This window comes from Mus musculus, chromosome 16 (assembly GCF_000001635.26).
Source record: "Mus musculus strain C57BL/6J chromosome 16, GRCm38.p6 C57BL/6J".
Lineage (NCBI taxonomy): Eukaryota > Metazoa > Chordata > Mammalia > Rodentia > Muridae > Mus > Mus musculus.
The window spans coordinates 52,229,547-52,245,297 of NC_000082.6; positions in this window are offsets into that span (position 1 = coordinate 52,229,547).

Sequence of the window (15,751 nt, forward strand, 5' to 3'; positions counted from 1 at the left end):
GTTATGGAGACTAGGCCTCGTCTCTGTTTCCACCTTTGGCCTGAGGCAAGGACAGTGGGTCAACAGCAGTTTCCAGTCTTCCTCAACTACTTCCTCAGCCAACAGTTGCCTGGCTCCCCAGCAAGTTTCCAGTCCCCACACTCTGGTAATGGACACAGCAGATTAGACTGGAATTTCTTAAAGATTTCAAAATCAGCCCCTCAAGCTCACTTGGGTGTCTGTCTATCTTGGTAATGGGGAGGCCCAGCGTGCTAGACTTCAACAGAATAAAACCATCGTTGTGTTTACACATTATTTGAGTCCAGGGTGTCATTCTTCCCTTACAAAGGAACTTCTTTTTCACCAGAGTTTGGGACTGGGGTGGTCTAGGGGTGAGCTAGGGGAAGCCCTTAACCTGGAAACCAGGGTGTACTCTCCTTTGGTTCTGCTGTGGTTCCCTCCCTACATTTGGCCAAGGACTCTGAAGAGCAGTTTGAGCATGATCCCCAGGGTGTCCCAATTCTTTCAGAAATGCCACCCTGCAAACAGTGATTCACACACTCTTGCATTTGAGTCCAGGAGAAAAACAGAGCCCTCCCACACAGTCGTGGGCTTGGTTCTGGATTTCCTTTGTGAGTTTTATGTGATAATCAGATTCTCATGAAAAAAATAGAAACTGAAAGCTGCAACATGAATACAAGTGCCTAGCTGCCAGTCATTTCAGACAAACCATGGAAGGGTGTGGGTGAGACAATCATTTCTAATGATTTACAATAACGTTTTTATTACTGTGGCTTTTTCCTCCTAAGCCATCTTTGGTTTTAGAGTGTTCTAGAAGGCTGTTGCTATTTGCTACAGTTTATTTATTAAAAAAACTGAACTGAAATGATATAAAAATAAGCAACCAAGCTTTCTTTTTTAAAATTACACTTTACGTGATTTAATATTGTTAAATGTTTTTATTATCAACACTGAATACCTTCCTGTTTTAGTTAAATTGTATTTACTCACTTAAAGGTTAATTTCAAAGTTATAAGTTCAAAGTAATTAATAACTACCAACCACTGACAGATTCAGTGAGACTTAATGTCAGCTTAGGTAGGAGAAAGAAATCCATATAGAAAGCAAAAGTCCCAGCTTATTCTAGTATACCACTCTATAAAACATAAAATATTTTTAACATTTACAACCTGTGTATTTAATAATAATAATAATAATAATAATAATAATAATAATAATAATAATAATAATACAGGATAAGGACTGAAAGTCAGTGTAAGGGTGATTCTGCTGGCCTGCCCTCAGGGACATAGCACTTGCTTACATCATGACCTGCCATGGCTGCCAGGTGCAATAGGTGTGTGCTGTGGGATTTAAAAAGGTCCCATTCCAGGTCTTTCTGTCTGTTCCAAATGTTCTTTGCACCCCGTTCTTTCTGCCCCCCTCTCTCTGCCTTCATCGCATTTCTCCTGTATATCTGCCTGTCTACATGTCTACTTGCCTGTCTGTATCCCTTTCCAGGTATTCATGTCCAGGTACCTTGGTCCAATAATCTCTCTTACACTAGGGTGGCTGCATGGCATAACTTCACAACTTCACATAACTTCACTCTTTGGCATGGGTTTGCCAAAAATACCTCCCTTACATCACTATATTTCATAACACTGAGTGTGATCAAGTGGATAAAAATACAAAGTAGGAGCATTGACAGTGATTCTATTTTTATTGATAATTAGACCACAGAATGGAAGCACAGCAGTTAAGTTGAAACTAAGGGTTGCACTAAGACTTGCATCAGAAAGTTCACGAGTCCCATGAACTCCCCGAAGTCATCGATAAAACTTGTGTGCTTGTGCATATATTAGGATTCCTTATGTTGCAAATCACAAGACCTGAGCCAGAAAAAGTTATCTCAAGGGAATTTAAATAAACTATAGGTAAAAACTTGGGTATGGTGGATGGTGGTGGGGATCTAGAATCACCAACAAAAAGAATACTAACTAGTTTGCTATTTTCCTTGAGTTTGGCACTATGTAGTTTTTACACAATTAGCTTCTTCATATTGGGTTCCTTGACTCAGTTATATCATCCATAGTAGAGAAAAGCTAACATTGATTTCTTTCTCTTCCCAAGTCAAAAGATCATAAAATGTACACAACTCCTTCTCTCATTAGAAAGCATCTATTGTGGCCAGAAGGTGTCTGGCATGAGAGATGTGATCTCTTGTACAATGTAGAATAGGAAGTACAAACCCCTCAGAAAAACATATAGTTCAGCACTCTATTGTTTGCATTCTATGCTCCAGGTCTTAGGTTTGCTCACAACAGTGTGAAAACATAATAAAAGTGGTTCAGCATTGTTCCATGGGAACAAAATTCATACGTAGGGACATTTTGTGAGAATTTTCTTTCAATTTTTGAAGTATTCATACTTACTGTAGATGAAGTAGCATATATATATATATATATATTTTTTAATTTGAGAGTTGAAAAGATGTTCCATCATGACAGATACTTGCTAATGCCACCCAAGGTTTCTGTGAATATGCAAGTGTTTGTTTCCTTCAGTTCTATGATGATTAAAAAAAATCGAAGTGTGATTATGTATAAACTTCAGAAGTCACTTAATAAATTATCAGTATTAAACAAATCATTATTATTCCAATTGCATTTTTGGAAGAACTCTGAGGTTTAGGAGTTCTCAGAATCCACTGTAAAACTGGAGAGTGCTGTTTAACAAGTGCCAATTAAACCCAGCAAATATTTGAGTACTTTCTGCAGACAAGATTTGAAATGGCCAATGCCAAAAGGTAGTTGATAGGGAAAATACCTCTGTTATATGCGATGGTTAACATAATAATGTCACTAGGGTATGGGCTCCATTGTGTGGTCATTCTTTGCTGTGAAGGTACTTGATACCTGTAATTCCACCCAAATACACAGACTCCAGAAAGTAGTGAGCTTCTCCTCATAGTGTGGCCTGTGTGGTAGGTGTTTTTCTGCATAAGAATCAGTGCTTCCTGAAACTAAAAAATAGAAACCTTGTTCCAGTTTCCATCCCATAGATATTGGATACTTACCTGAATTATCAGCCTGCTGACATTCTTGACAGATTTTAAACCTACTAGTCCCCACAACTGCAAGAAGGTCTTGAACCTTTTCATGGTTTCTCTCTACTCAAGACACCTGCAACTGATTGCTATGACAGAAACTGTGAGCTCAGCATCATATTAACACAAGCTTTGTTTTACCTTCTTATGTTGGAGGCTCCAGTACCACTGGTTGGCTCTGCTGCTAGTGAGGCAGCATATTGTGATGGTATCACATAACAAACAGAAAGTGCACACTGTAAGCTTCTGAGTTGGAGAGAAAAAGGAAGAGATAAAGGGAGAAGGAGAGAGTTATGTTTTATTTAAAAAAAAAAAGACTAGGATATGTTTTGTAGAGCAGTTTGGTGAGGTGGGAGGGGTGCCCATACTGAGGCCTCCCTTCCCCCTGAAGTACCAGCGGAATGTTCAGGAACACGGGCAGAGGAGAGGGGAGGGAGAAGGGGAGAAAGGTAGCAAAGGGTCAGGGAGAGAAAAAAAGTCAGAAAGAGAAGGGGTAGAGAGAACAAGAAGGGGCCAAACATCTCCTTTGATAGCAAGACAAGCCTTTGATGAATTTGCTAGGTAACTATTGGACAGAGCCTAGAAGGAATGCCAACAGAGAGAGAGAGAGAGAGAGAGAGAGAGAGAGAGAGAGAGAGAGAGAGAGAGAGAGAGAGAGAGAGAGAGAAAGGCAGAGAGTGAACCTAGGGTCCAACAATCTAATGAGGGCATATACCATAACTTCAGAATCTCAGCCCTGCCTCTTAAAGATGCAACCACTTCTTGTGATACTATGTTGGAAATGAGATATCTTGATATCTACACTGTATCTCTGTCAAAAATCTTAGATAACACAAAGTAAACAAACAAACCAAAACCCAAACCAAGCCAAACCAAACAAACAAAAAACGAAGTTAAGAAAGTATCCAAAATGGGTAAAAGTTATACAACTACTAGTAATATAAGAAAAGTTAGAAGATGAAACTAAATTAAGAAATATGTCCTATACATTCAAATAGCAAAAGTAGATATTGCATTACTTGACCATACTCTGTTTAACCAAGTTAAGCAAAAAGTTGTGATCTGAAATGTGAATGTATATTCGTCCTTTTCTCTTAAGCTTTGTCCATATAAATTTCCAGTAGCAATAAAAACCCATACGGTTTCTAAATATGGTTTTTCCATAAAATATCCCACGATAGTGGTGAACCAGCTGATTCCTAGCAAGGTCTAGGTCAGTAAATGAAACATAAGCAGAATATAGACATAATTTCATTATAGGAAATAAGGGCTTATCTAGAATACTAGTTATAAAGCACAAGAAAACAGAAGTTACCTGGGAAGTACTCCATTATCTTGACTGAATTAGTGTAACTAGAACTTCCAAATGAACAGCTGTAATGGAGTTAAATACAAATATATATATATATATATATATATATATATATATATATATATATATATATAATACCATTAGTTCCTATGAGTCACATAGAAAAAATACTCTGCGGTCATTGTTTGGAGCTCAGGAGATAATGATTTCATTACTGGTGAAATGGATACAAGAAGAGGCAAACATCCTTAGGGTCTCCTCTGTAGAAACTCAAGTTAAGGATGGTTTCAACAGAAGTGCCTATTTTACATATCAAAGCAAACCTGGCCTCTAGGTTCTTCCAGCATCTCTCAGTCCCAACTTGGCATACCTAGTCCCCAACCCTGAACTTTTCAGTCCAGGAGCTGGGCTGCCCTTTCCCCAGAGCCTCTTCCCTGTATAATTCAGACATTTTGGTCTTTGTCTATCTCTCTTCTTCTGTCTTTTCTCTGCCTGTGTGTCCTTTCTCTTTTTCCGCCCTCACCCCTGGCTTGGATTGGCTCATTTCACCTGTGGCAGAGAAATAATCTGTCAAGGATAATTAAGTAGTGTGTGTGCCTTTTTTATTTTGAAGAATCTTCTCTAATATGTAGAGCAAAAATAACAAAATCATCAATATTCAATTTCTAAATGACAAATGTATCTGGTTAATGATGACCAATAGTCACGAAGCTAACTGCAAAAACACTGGTGGGAAACATCTTAATGGAAGGATAAATTTGCCAGCACCTTGAAAGCAATATCTAAACAAGCAAGACAATCAGACATTGCAAGCCTCCTGATAGGGCACAAAAGCAGTATATGGTTTCAACAGAAGTGCCTATTTTACATATCAAAGCAAACAACTGCCTCAATGGCATAATGCACATGTGTCTGAGTCATCACACCCAAATCCATTCAAGGGTCAAAATCTACCTGCAAGTTTACAGAGACCACAGAGACAACAGGGAGACATATGAGCTGAATCTATATAGCTCTGGGCTGAACTTTATAGTTTGACATGAGAAAAGCTGGTGCAGGGCTGATTAGAAGGGAAGTCATTTCTGTGTTGACACATCTATACTACATGTTGGATGCCCTGCAAAAGCTGTGGAATAGCAAACAATTCCAATAATAATAATAGTAATAGTAATAATAATAATAATAGCAACAACTGCTTGTAGGGTTGTGGGTCCCACGCCCACGTCTGCCTAGGGCTCCACCACTTGCCAAGGCTGATGAGGGCAGTTTGACTGTTTATCCCACTGGGCCGGAGTTGGTCCCCAGGACACTGCTCTGGGTGGGAAAGAGCAGTCTGGGGCGCAGGACAGCTGGAGCTTGCTCCGGGGTCCGCGGGATTGTGAAGAGGCTGGGACCATGGAGTTCCCAGGCTTCTGAACACCCAGGCACTGCTGGAAGTCATGGAAGAACTGAGAACAGAATCTGAGCCCCTGCAGGCTGGATCTAGGCTGGGACAGGGGTGGTGGTGGTGCTCGGGCTAGTCCTATTGGTAGAGTCTTTGGCTTGCTGAAGGTTGGCTTGGTGGCAGTTGTGACTGGGAGTGCAGAGAGGCCTTCTATTGAAGATTAGACAGTGATTTTGTAGGCAAAGCCATCTCTGTGGCTCTTCATGGCCACATCTCAGGGTGGGCCTGAGATTCAATACCTTTTTCAGGGAGAGATGTGTGGGAAGGAAACCTTATTGGCTAAGCCTTCCAGGCCTCTATGTATCTCATTAGAATGGCGATCTCTGTCTTGAGCCTATGTGGCCACAGGTCAAGTCCTTTTCCTCATATACGTCTGGAGGGTTTGGGGCATTGCCCTTACATGTCTGATGACCCCCAATCTACGGGGGATCATGGCTAGTGACAGGGACCTGGTGCCCAGGGTCAGGCAAAGCTCCTACCGATCCTTCAGGGTCACAGGGGCTTCTAGCCTTAGCTCACCTGGGGACCAGGCTACCTTTCATGGTCCCTCAACTGTTCATAAGTGGTTTGCAGAGATCAAGTGCTCAGTTTCTGGCCTCTCTTGTGTCCTGCAAGAAACCTGTGTGCAATCGATTACTTTTGTCATTTCATAAGTAAAGCACACAAGGCATCAGGAAAGTTTAAGAACTTCATGGGAGCACCCAGAATTTCCAAAGTCCAAAGTCAATGACTTCTCTCCTGCAGAGTAGCAAATTCATCAATAAGAGTATTGTTTCTATTTCTCTGGCTAATTATTCATTCATTGTTATTTGTCCTTAGCTTGTTCTCCATACTATATTGATTCAAATTTCAAGAACTGTAAGACTCACGATTTTTCATATACCAGAAAGTAAAAACTGCCAATCAATTTATAACATTGTTTTATCCCTTGAAAATGGGGTTCCTATCCTATGAAAGAACCCCACTAATATTACTTAGACACCCATTTTCAAAATGTGAGACTTTTTCTTTGTTTCACAGATTAACTGTGAACTCCAGACATAAGCAATCTTTATGCCTTTGTCTTCCAAGCACCAGAAATAGTATATAAGTGTGTACTATTTCACATTGTTAGGTATTCATCTTTAGACATACGATACCAGTATCTTCCTTAAAATAAATCATAGTTGTAGGATAAGGTGCCTAAAAATTCATTTTTTTTATAATCCAAACTATGATTTTCCTACCTTGCTTTTCAATGCAAACCATCAAAGTCTGAGTTTCTTTGCACATTGTCCCTTGTCTTATCAAAGGTCACACTATATTTGAAGTCCATTACTCCTAGGTTCCTCAGTGAATTCTGCAATGAAATAGAGGTATTTCACCCTTGAGCTCCACACAGCTTGCACAAGGCAATAGCATCCTCGATTTCATGTGCAACATTCTCAAATTGCATTTTGCAAGTTTCAATGCTGGAACTTTTGATATTTTCATATGAAATGATAGCATTTTCATGGTTGCTGTCATCAAAGAGAGAGGTCGTTGACCAGAACTACTGTCTCAATTACAGAGATGATGAGATGGGAGCGTGAAAAATGATTGCTTGAAGATTGCTGAAGTATTATAGCTAGAAAAATTGGCTAACTATCATCAGCTCATAGAAATAGAATCATGTTAGTAGTCTGCGCAACTGACACTCTTTAACTGGGAACCACACGATGCACCTTGCTTTATTGCCATTCCTATCCACCCCCCTCCCTCACATGCTCTGTGGAGTATCTGTTGTAAACCCGGTATTAGCGTTTGGAGATCCTTATAAAATAAAACAATGTCCACAGGTAGAAGAGTTGGTTAGTGGTTAGGGCCTTTATTGATCTTGCAGAGGACCTGGATTTGATTACAAGCACTATTTACAGCCATCTGTAATTCCAGTTCTAGAGGCTCTGATGCCCTGGCTGACCTCTGTGTACAACATGTACTCATGTGGTACATGTACAAACATGCAGGCAAAGCACGCACGCACATAAAATAACAGGTTAATCCAAAATATAATTCGATGAGGACTAAATTTTCATGGTGTTGGATTTTGAAAGAAGGTGATTTAAAATGATATAAATGATTCCTATGAAGTGGAAGACATTTGAGATAAACAGTCTAACACAAACAAGCTGCCAAGTTAAAATATGCAATATTTCTTGACTACTGATTTATACTATTCAGAAAGAATAGTATTCATGTTTGATTTGAAATTCCTTTTTTTATATATTTTTATTAGGTATTTTCCTCATTTACATTTCCAATGCTATCCCAAAAGTCCCCCATACCCTACCCCCCACTCCCCTACCCACTCACTCCCACTTTTTGGCCCTGGCGTTCCCCTGTACTGGGGTATATAAAGTTTGCAAGACCAATGGGCCTCTCTTTCCAGTGATGGCTGACTAGGCCATCTTTTGATACATATGCAGCTAGAGTCAAGAGCTCCGGGGTACTGGTTAGTTCATAATGTTGTTCCACCTAAGGGTTGCAGATCCCTTTAGCTCCTTGGGTACTTTCTCTAGAAATTCCTGTGTTCACGTATTATCTAAGTAGCTGATGTGTGTATATACATGCATGCTACATTTAAAATCCAAAGTACAGTGGGAACCATTGTTTATGAACTATTCTGTATCCCTCAAGGTGAAAAAGAAAAATGCTATGTCTATTTAAGATGATGACACAGAAACATAAAAAGATAATTTACATAGAAAGTAATGCATAAATGAGACTTATAATTATCTTTGTTATATGTCTCTAGGGTGTTGTCTGTAGCCCACATAACCTTTTAACTTAACATATGGCTTCTTGGCCAACTGAGCCACCTTGACTGGCAGTCAAGTGTGTTATAGATTTTACTTTTCCTCTCTTAGATCCTTTGAGAACAAAAAATGCATTTTGAACTCTGAAGTATTTCCCTGTATTCTTCTATGGAGAAAAACAATCTATTATTTTGTATAAAAATACTTTTTTCCTTTGCTTGATCTCACATGCTAAAGAGTATGTAATTCCTCAGCAATTTAAATTTAAATGAGTCAGTATGCTTACTTTGATTTGCTCTGTCCCTCCACAGTCACATACAGTAGTTTGCATTAATCAAATTAATAATAAGGGATTAAAGTGGCTAGCTTCTAAGGGAGGGATGTGTCATTGGTATTAATATTTGCATTTGGAATAGTTGTCCTTGCATGCTAATTATGCACTGTCTGGAATTAAAGAGACATTTGAAGGAGGGCGATTTTTACTATGTGTTATTTTAATTTTGAAGGAGATCCAATAAAAGTTGAATTGTGTTGCAATGTGTTTTCTAATCAAATCGGGCATCGACTCAGACTGACTGAGACAACAAATCCTTTAAATCTACTATCAGTAGCTTTAAGCATCAGTATTTTTATAAGGCTGTTACTAAGTTACATATCAAGTCACAAGAGACGATCGAGTCCCTTACAAACTAGAATTTGTAACATCCACAATACGAAGATTATCTCATAGGTTATAAGGTTAATTGGATTATTTGTGTCATTGACTAGCTGTTATATGTGCTGAAAAATAAAAAGAAAGCCAGAAAGGGATTATCTTTTGCACAACACTTTTCTATGATGACTTAAAAAAAAATCATCTGCTGCCTCTTATGGATGACATACCTCAACTACCCACTTTTTCTTTTTTTAAGTCTAGCTGTAAATATAATAATGTGATAAAAATAGCAACTGTTTTACTTCTTACTGTCTATATCTGGTCTTTTATTTCAAAGAAACAGACACTTAAACAGAAGATGGGCTTATTTTGAATTCCTGCTCTGGTTGGAAACCTAGACTGGACGCATACATCGGAATCTCTCACAGATAGTACAAACTCTATGGTCTCAGGAAATTCTGAAGTTTTTGCCTGCTTCAGCAAGAGTCCCAGGCCAGGTGCTCGTCAGCAGCATCACCTTCAATGTAAGGGAAGACTTTGCTTTGTCTGTTCTGGTCTAGGCGTCTGGCACACATAGGAAGCTTGACTGTTCTCTCTATCCCATTTCACCCTTCCTTTGTGTCTGATGAAGCTTCAGTCTTCTGTGATGGGAGCCTGAGGAACGAGGAAGGAAGAGAGAAGAAAGCCAGGGAGATTCCTAGTTACTGATGCCTTCAAGGTTCCTGCCCTGTAATGTTAAAGCTACTTCATCCAATTAATTACATTTCCCTAGAATTTAGTACACAAGGTAGTACTGAAAGAACCAAATCAAAACGTCACGGTCGTGTTCCCCCATGAATATTAGCTGCTTTGAGCCTCGTCTAGCCACATGATTGTTAACTGCAGCAGAAAGGAGAGCTGAGATATGCGACTGATACCTCTGGGGAAGTGCATGCTTTGGAATCCATGACAAACTTTGAAATTACTGGCCAACAGCACCTTGGGCATGACTTCAGCTAAAATCAAGGTTGTCTGTATATTGAAATCATTCCCAGGAATATCTTTGAAGAGCTAGGCTTACATTAGCAAGAGAATTAATCCAGTTACTACCATCAAATTAGCAGCTCCCTGACACTGCCTCCCACTATGGGAAAGAGGCTTTGAACCTATTCTTGCTAGAAGTGGGATTTTTTTTCCATAGTTACCTAATTTGTGCTTCATAGAGAACTCCAGAGCTACTTCGTCTTCAGTGTGTGCATATGCATTATTTTTTATTGATTCTTTTCAGGAACCACATTCTGATCATTGATTACCCCTCCTCATCTCCCCACATATGCTTCCCTCTTTCCTACCCAGCCAACTCCATGCCCTTTCTTTCTTTCTTCCTTTCTTTCTTCCTTTCTTTCTTTCTTTCTTTCTTTCTTTCTTTCTTTCTTTCTTTCTTTCTTTCTTTCTTTCTTTCATGAACAGAACCAACAAGCAAATAAAGCAAAAACAAGCAAACAAACCAACCCCCCCACACACACAGCCCTACACCCAGCCACCCACCCCCTTACACACCCACAAAGAGAGAGTCCAAAAATATATAAGCAAAAGACCAATAAGACAAAAAAATGTGTAAACAAAGCAATTTGAAATGAAACATCTACCAAAATAACACTGAATTTATTTTGCGTTAGGTATCAACCAACTGTTGAGCTCACAGCCTACCTGGAAATGTGATTAACATTCCAGTGAGAAATAAGCATAGAAATAAAGAGTTCCCAAAGCCACTTTTCTGTACCCATAGATCAGCATCTTGCTTGGCCATCATCAGAGAACCTTTTTCTTTTTCAATAATTATACTTTTTTATTGAAAATGTTCTTTCATGCTTATTTTCTGATCATGGTTCCCCTTTCTCATCTCCTTTCACACCCCACCTCTCACCCATCTAATACCTTTTTTCCCTCTCTCCGGAAGAAAAGAAAACAAACCAGGACTTTAAAAAAGAAAAACGGCACAAGAAACATACATACCGTCCCCCAAACCCAAACAAGCAAAAATAAAAGCAAAACAAAAACGCCTATAGAAACATAAAATAGAAACTATTATTTACAAGCAAAAGATAAGTAATGTAAAACATGCCCAAACAAAGCATATGAAACAAAATCTCCAAAGGTACCTCGGAGTTTGTTGTGGGTTGACCATCTACTTCTGGGCATAGGGCCTACCCTTAAGTGAGACTCTATTGGAGAAAACTAACTTTTCCTTTGCAAGCAGTTGTCAATTTGAAATAGCTTCTTAGTTATGGGTGGAATATCTTGTCTACTTCAGTCTCTTAGTGCTGGGACCCCATCTGGCTGGTTCTGTGCAGGTTCCGTGCATATGTGTATCAGCTCTTTTGTGTCTGGAAGAGATTGTCCCCTTGATGTCATCCATCCCCACTGAATCTATTTGCCTCCTCTTCAGCATAGCTCCCTGATCTATGAGTGGAGGGGTTTGATGAAGACTCACCAATTAGGACTGACAAATCCCACTCTCCGTTTCCCCCACATCATCACCACCATTATGATATCTAGGATGAGGTAAGAAGGCAGAACATTTGGGAACTTTGGTGAGCATTTGGTGAGAGCTTTCCCATGTCTGTTTTTTTTTGTTTGTTTGTTTGGTTTTTTGTTTGTTTGTTTGTTTGTTTGTTTTTTGTTTTTTTTTTGGAGCTCCTTTACAGCTGTTTGCCTTTTAAACGGTGCAACCCTAATTTATTTCCACCCCTTTCCCGAACCTACCACTGCAGGGTTTACAGGACTAGAGAGAGGTACCTGATGTGTGCAAACCTAAGGAAAAGGTCAATGAAAGCAAGGATGAAATTAGGAATTTTCTTGCAGGGTCTTTTTTGCTTCACGTTTGAATTTAGTGGTTGGGGACCCGAGTGCTTGCTGACTTGTGTGATTGTTCTAATGACCAATGGCATGAATTACTGAAAACCTAATTAGGCCTTTTGAGCTGAGAATATTTTTCGAGACACTGACATTTAGTGAGGAGTGTGGTGTCAGCAGAATGTCCGAGCTGAGTATAATTTCTAATTTGAGGAAAGGTATTGGCATGCAATTATGCAGGTAGATAAAGAGAGCAATTACACAAAACTATCTTGAGTGATGAACTTTGGAACAATGGAAAAGGACAAAGGCAAGACATAAACCCTATTATCATAGACTTGTATATGTAGACAGATCTCTAGATAGTTAACTTGTAGGACTAAAACTGATTTTAAATGTTAATTCAGAAGGGTAATATACTTAAGGTAAGGGCCATGGCACTAAGTATTGGTTTCAGAATGTTCAGAGAAGAGGAGAATATTTTCAAAGTACAAAAAGACTCAAACATATGGAGTCAATTAAACATACATCTGGTTTGTAAAACATATAGTGTTGGTAGTTTCCTGACCTAATAAGCAAACCAGAAACTCAGTTGACCCTGAAAGTAGATTTGAGTTAGCTATTACTGAGTACAATAGACACAGATCTCAGTGACCCAGAACACTAATCAATAATTAACATACCACACACATCTGTAGGCCATTTGTGAGTCAGGTTATCTGGACTGGGCTCAGACGGTCTTGTGTGCAACTCTCTTGGGGCTGTAGGTTAGGGTGTAACCTGGTATAGACCTTGGTTGGGCCTCTTCCAACCCCAAGGACTCAGCTGGCCTTTCTCACAGTGACCGAAGCACAAAGCAGCAAGAGGAGACTTGGTGTGCCACTTAGACTCAGCTAGCAAACCATGCTTTCATATGATTTTAGTCGCTGAGGCAATCACTCTGGTCAAGGTTAAAAGCACAGACTCAAGTCCTTCTGAATTGGAACTATACAGTCAACAAAAATGGGTATGAACACTGTAGTGTGATGAGTTTGGACATCTAGTGTACCACACGGGACATACAAACCCAGAGTAGAATTTCTTGTAAAAGTATTGAAATTGGAAAGGGGTCTTATGGATTCTGTACAGAGTGGTATAGTTGAGAAAGAGCAATACTGTGGTAGCGTTTTCTAAAAAAATATTTTGAACCAGGCGCAAACATCAAAGACTGTGTAGGCTAGGAATGACACTGGAATTGTGTGCTTCATGCCTGAAGGCCAGCCTTTATAAAATCTCAACTACCTGTGGTTATAAATTCACACGATTTATTGCTAAAAATCCCTGGCTGATAGTGAAGCTCAAATCATAACCTAACAGTCTCAATTTCTTTAAACCTCCGTTGCCCCATTCCGGTCTTTTATTTATAAGGTACAAAAAAAAGTATATTGATAAAGCCCATTTTGTTTCATTTGCACTAATATGATTTCCCCACTGGATGAAAAATTGGAATCTTTTAATTAAAAATTTAAAGTTAAGATGGCAGCTGGAAGAAAGACACCCAAGCATCCACCCTGGCCACACCAACCCAAGTAGGTAGGCAGGAAGAAAGACACTGAAGCATCTACCCTGGCCACACCAACCCAAGTAGGTAGGCAGGAAGAAAGACACTGAAGCGCCTGTTGCAGGTACCACTGTGATGGATGGATATATGTATGATGAAGAGATGGGGAAGGTGGAGTACAACTTGGAGAGATGAAAGAGAAAGAAGTGGGGGTGGGGGTGGGGTCTATACACTTGGAGAAAGGTGGAACTGGAGACTCAAGGGTAGTGAGGTGCAGGCAGATATGAGGAGGCCATGGCGAGGTCCTTGCCTGGGTTGCTACCAAGAGACATGTCTGGGGACCTCGGTCTTGCTGCAGTTGGGGTCTGCAGAGATGTCTGTGGCTCAAATTACCACCAAGGGCCAAGCAAATATCTGTGGTCTGGCCTGCCACCAAGTGGATATGTGAGGGTCTGCTGCTCAGGAGGCAACGCTGATCTGAATGGCCTGAACACAGAAGGCCACGTACATATCCAGGCTCATGCTGCTGCTGAGAGCCATATCTAGGTCCATGGAATTATGTCAGCTGGGCTCTAGCTTGATGTCCCAAGGCCTGCATTACCACCAAAGGCTCTGTGGATAACCCTGGTCTGGACTGCTGCCTCAGGCATTGTGTTGAACTGTCCCTGCCCCTCATTGGCCACCACAATCTGTAAAGCTGGTCTTGTCTCTATCTTGGGTAGCACCATAGAACTGACCTTGACAGCAGGGAAGCTGAAGTGCTGGCCCTACTCCTCATACACCATGGGGTGGCATGGGCAAGGGAAAGATGCCCTTCAACACCCCTCACACACTGGGACAGGCAGGTGAGCTATCCCTAAGGTCTTGAGAGCAGGAGAGTTAGCTCTGCCTTCCATTGGCTGTAGCTCTCAGAAAAATGAGCCCTGCGCCTCACCTGGGCAGCACAGTAGGGCTGTCCCTAGTGGCAAAGTGGCTCTGAGTATTTGAGAGCAGGAGAGCTGCTCCTGCCTCTTGGTGTTTGTGACACTGGATAAGTTACCTGGAGCAGCACGGGAGAGCTCTCCCTGGTGGTGTGGTTACAGAAGAGCTAGTGGGCTGATCAACTCAGAGCGCTCCCATGATCCAGGACTCTGAGTTGGCCCACCCCAACATGAATGGGTCTGGGGTGCATAATGTGAAATCACCAAGAATCAACAAAAGTTTTTTTTAAGTAAAAAAATTACAATTAAAAAATAATTATGCCATTTATCCCTTCCCCTTTTTCCCATCAACCCCTCCCATGCATCTCCTATTGCTCCCAGAAATCAAATCATGGCCTCTTTTTCTGTGTTTTACACACACACACACACACACACACACACACACACACACACACACACAAATTAAATTCAACCTGCTCAGTTTACTAACTGTAACTTGCATGTATATGATTTTAGGACTGACCATTTGGTACTGAATAATCAATTAAAGGGTCATCTCTGGGGAAGACCATTTCTTCTGATTTGAGCATTCCTTAGTCCCCGTAGTTCTTTGTTGAAGAGTGAAGCTCTATGAATTGAAAATCTGATATCCTGCCTCCACACAGCCACATATCTGTTCCCTGCTTCTATCCTGCTGTAAAGAGACTGACACCACACACACCACTCTATCTGTGTGTTAGGGTACACTGGACAAGCACCCTGAGGGTACTAATATAAGCATCATACCTTCTGTGTTTCAGGAACCTAACAAAATAAGAACATTTCTTTACAATGTTCATTATATTTTTATTTATTTTTTATTAGATACCTTCATTTATATTTCATATGCTATCCCATAAGTTCCCTATACCCCCCCTGCCCTGCTCCCCAACCTGCTTCCTGGCCCTGGTATTCCCCTGTACTGGGTCATATAATCTTTGCAAGACCAAGGGCTTCTCCTCCCAATGAGGGCCGACTAGGCCATCTTCTGCTACATATGCAGCTAGAGACACAAGCTCTGGGGGGTACTATTTAGTTCATACTGTTGTTCCTCCTATAGGGTTGCAGACCCTTTTAGCTCCTTGGGTACTGAACATTTCTTAATCAGTGGAATTCTTTGTGTACCAATCATATTTATTATTGT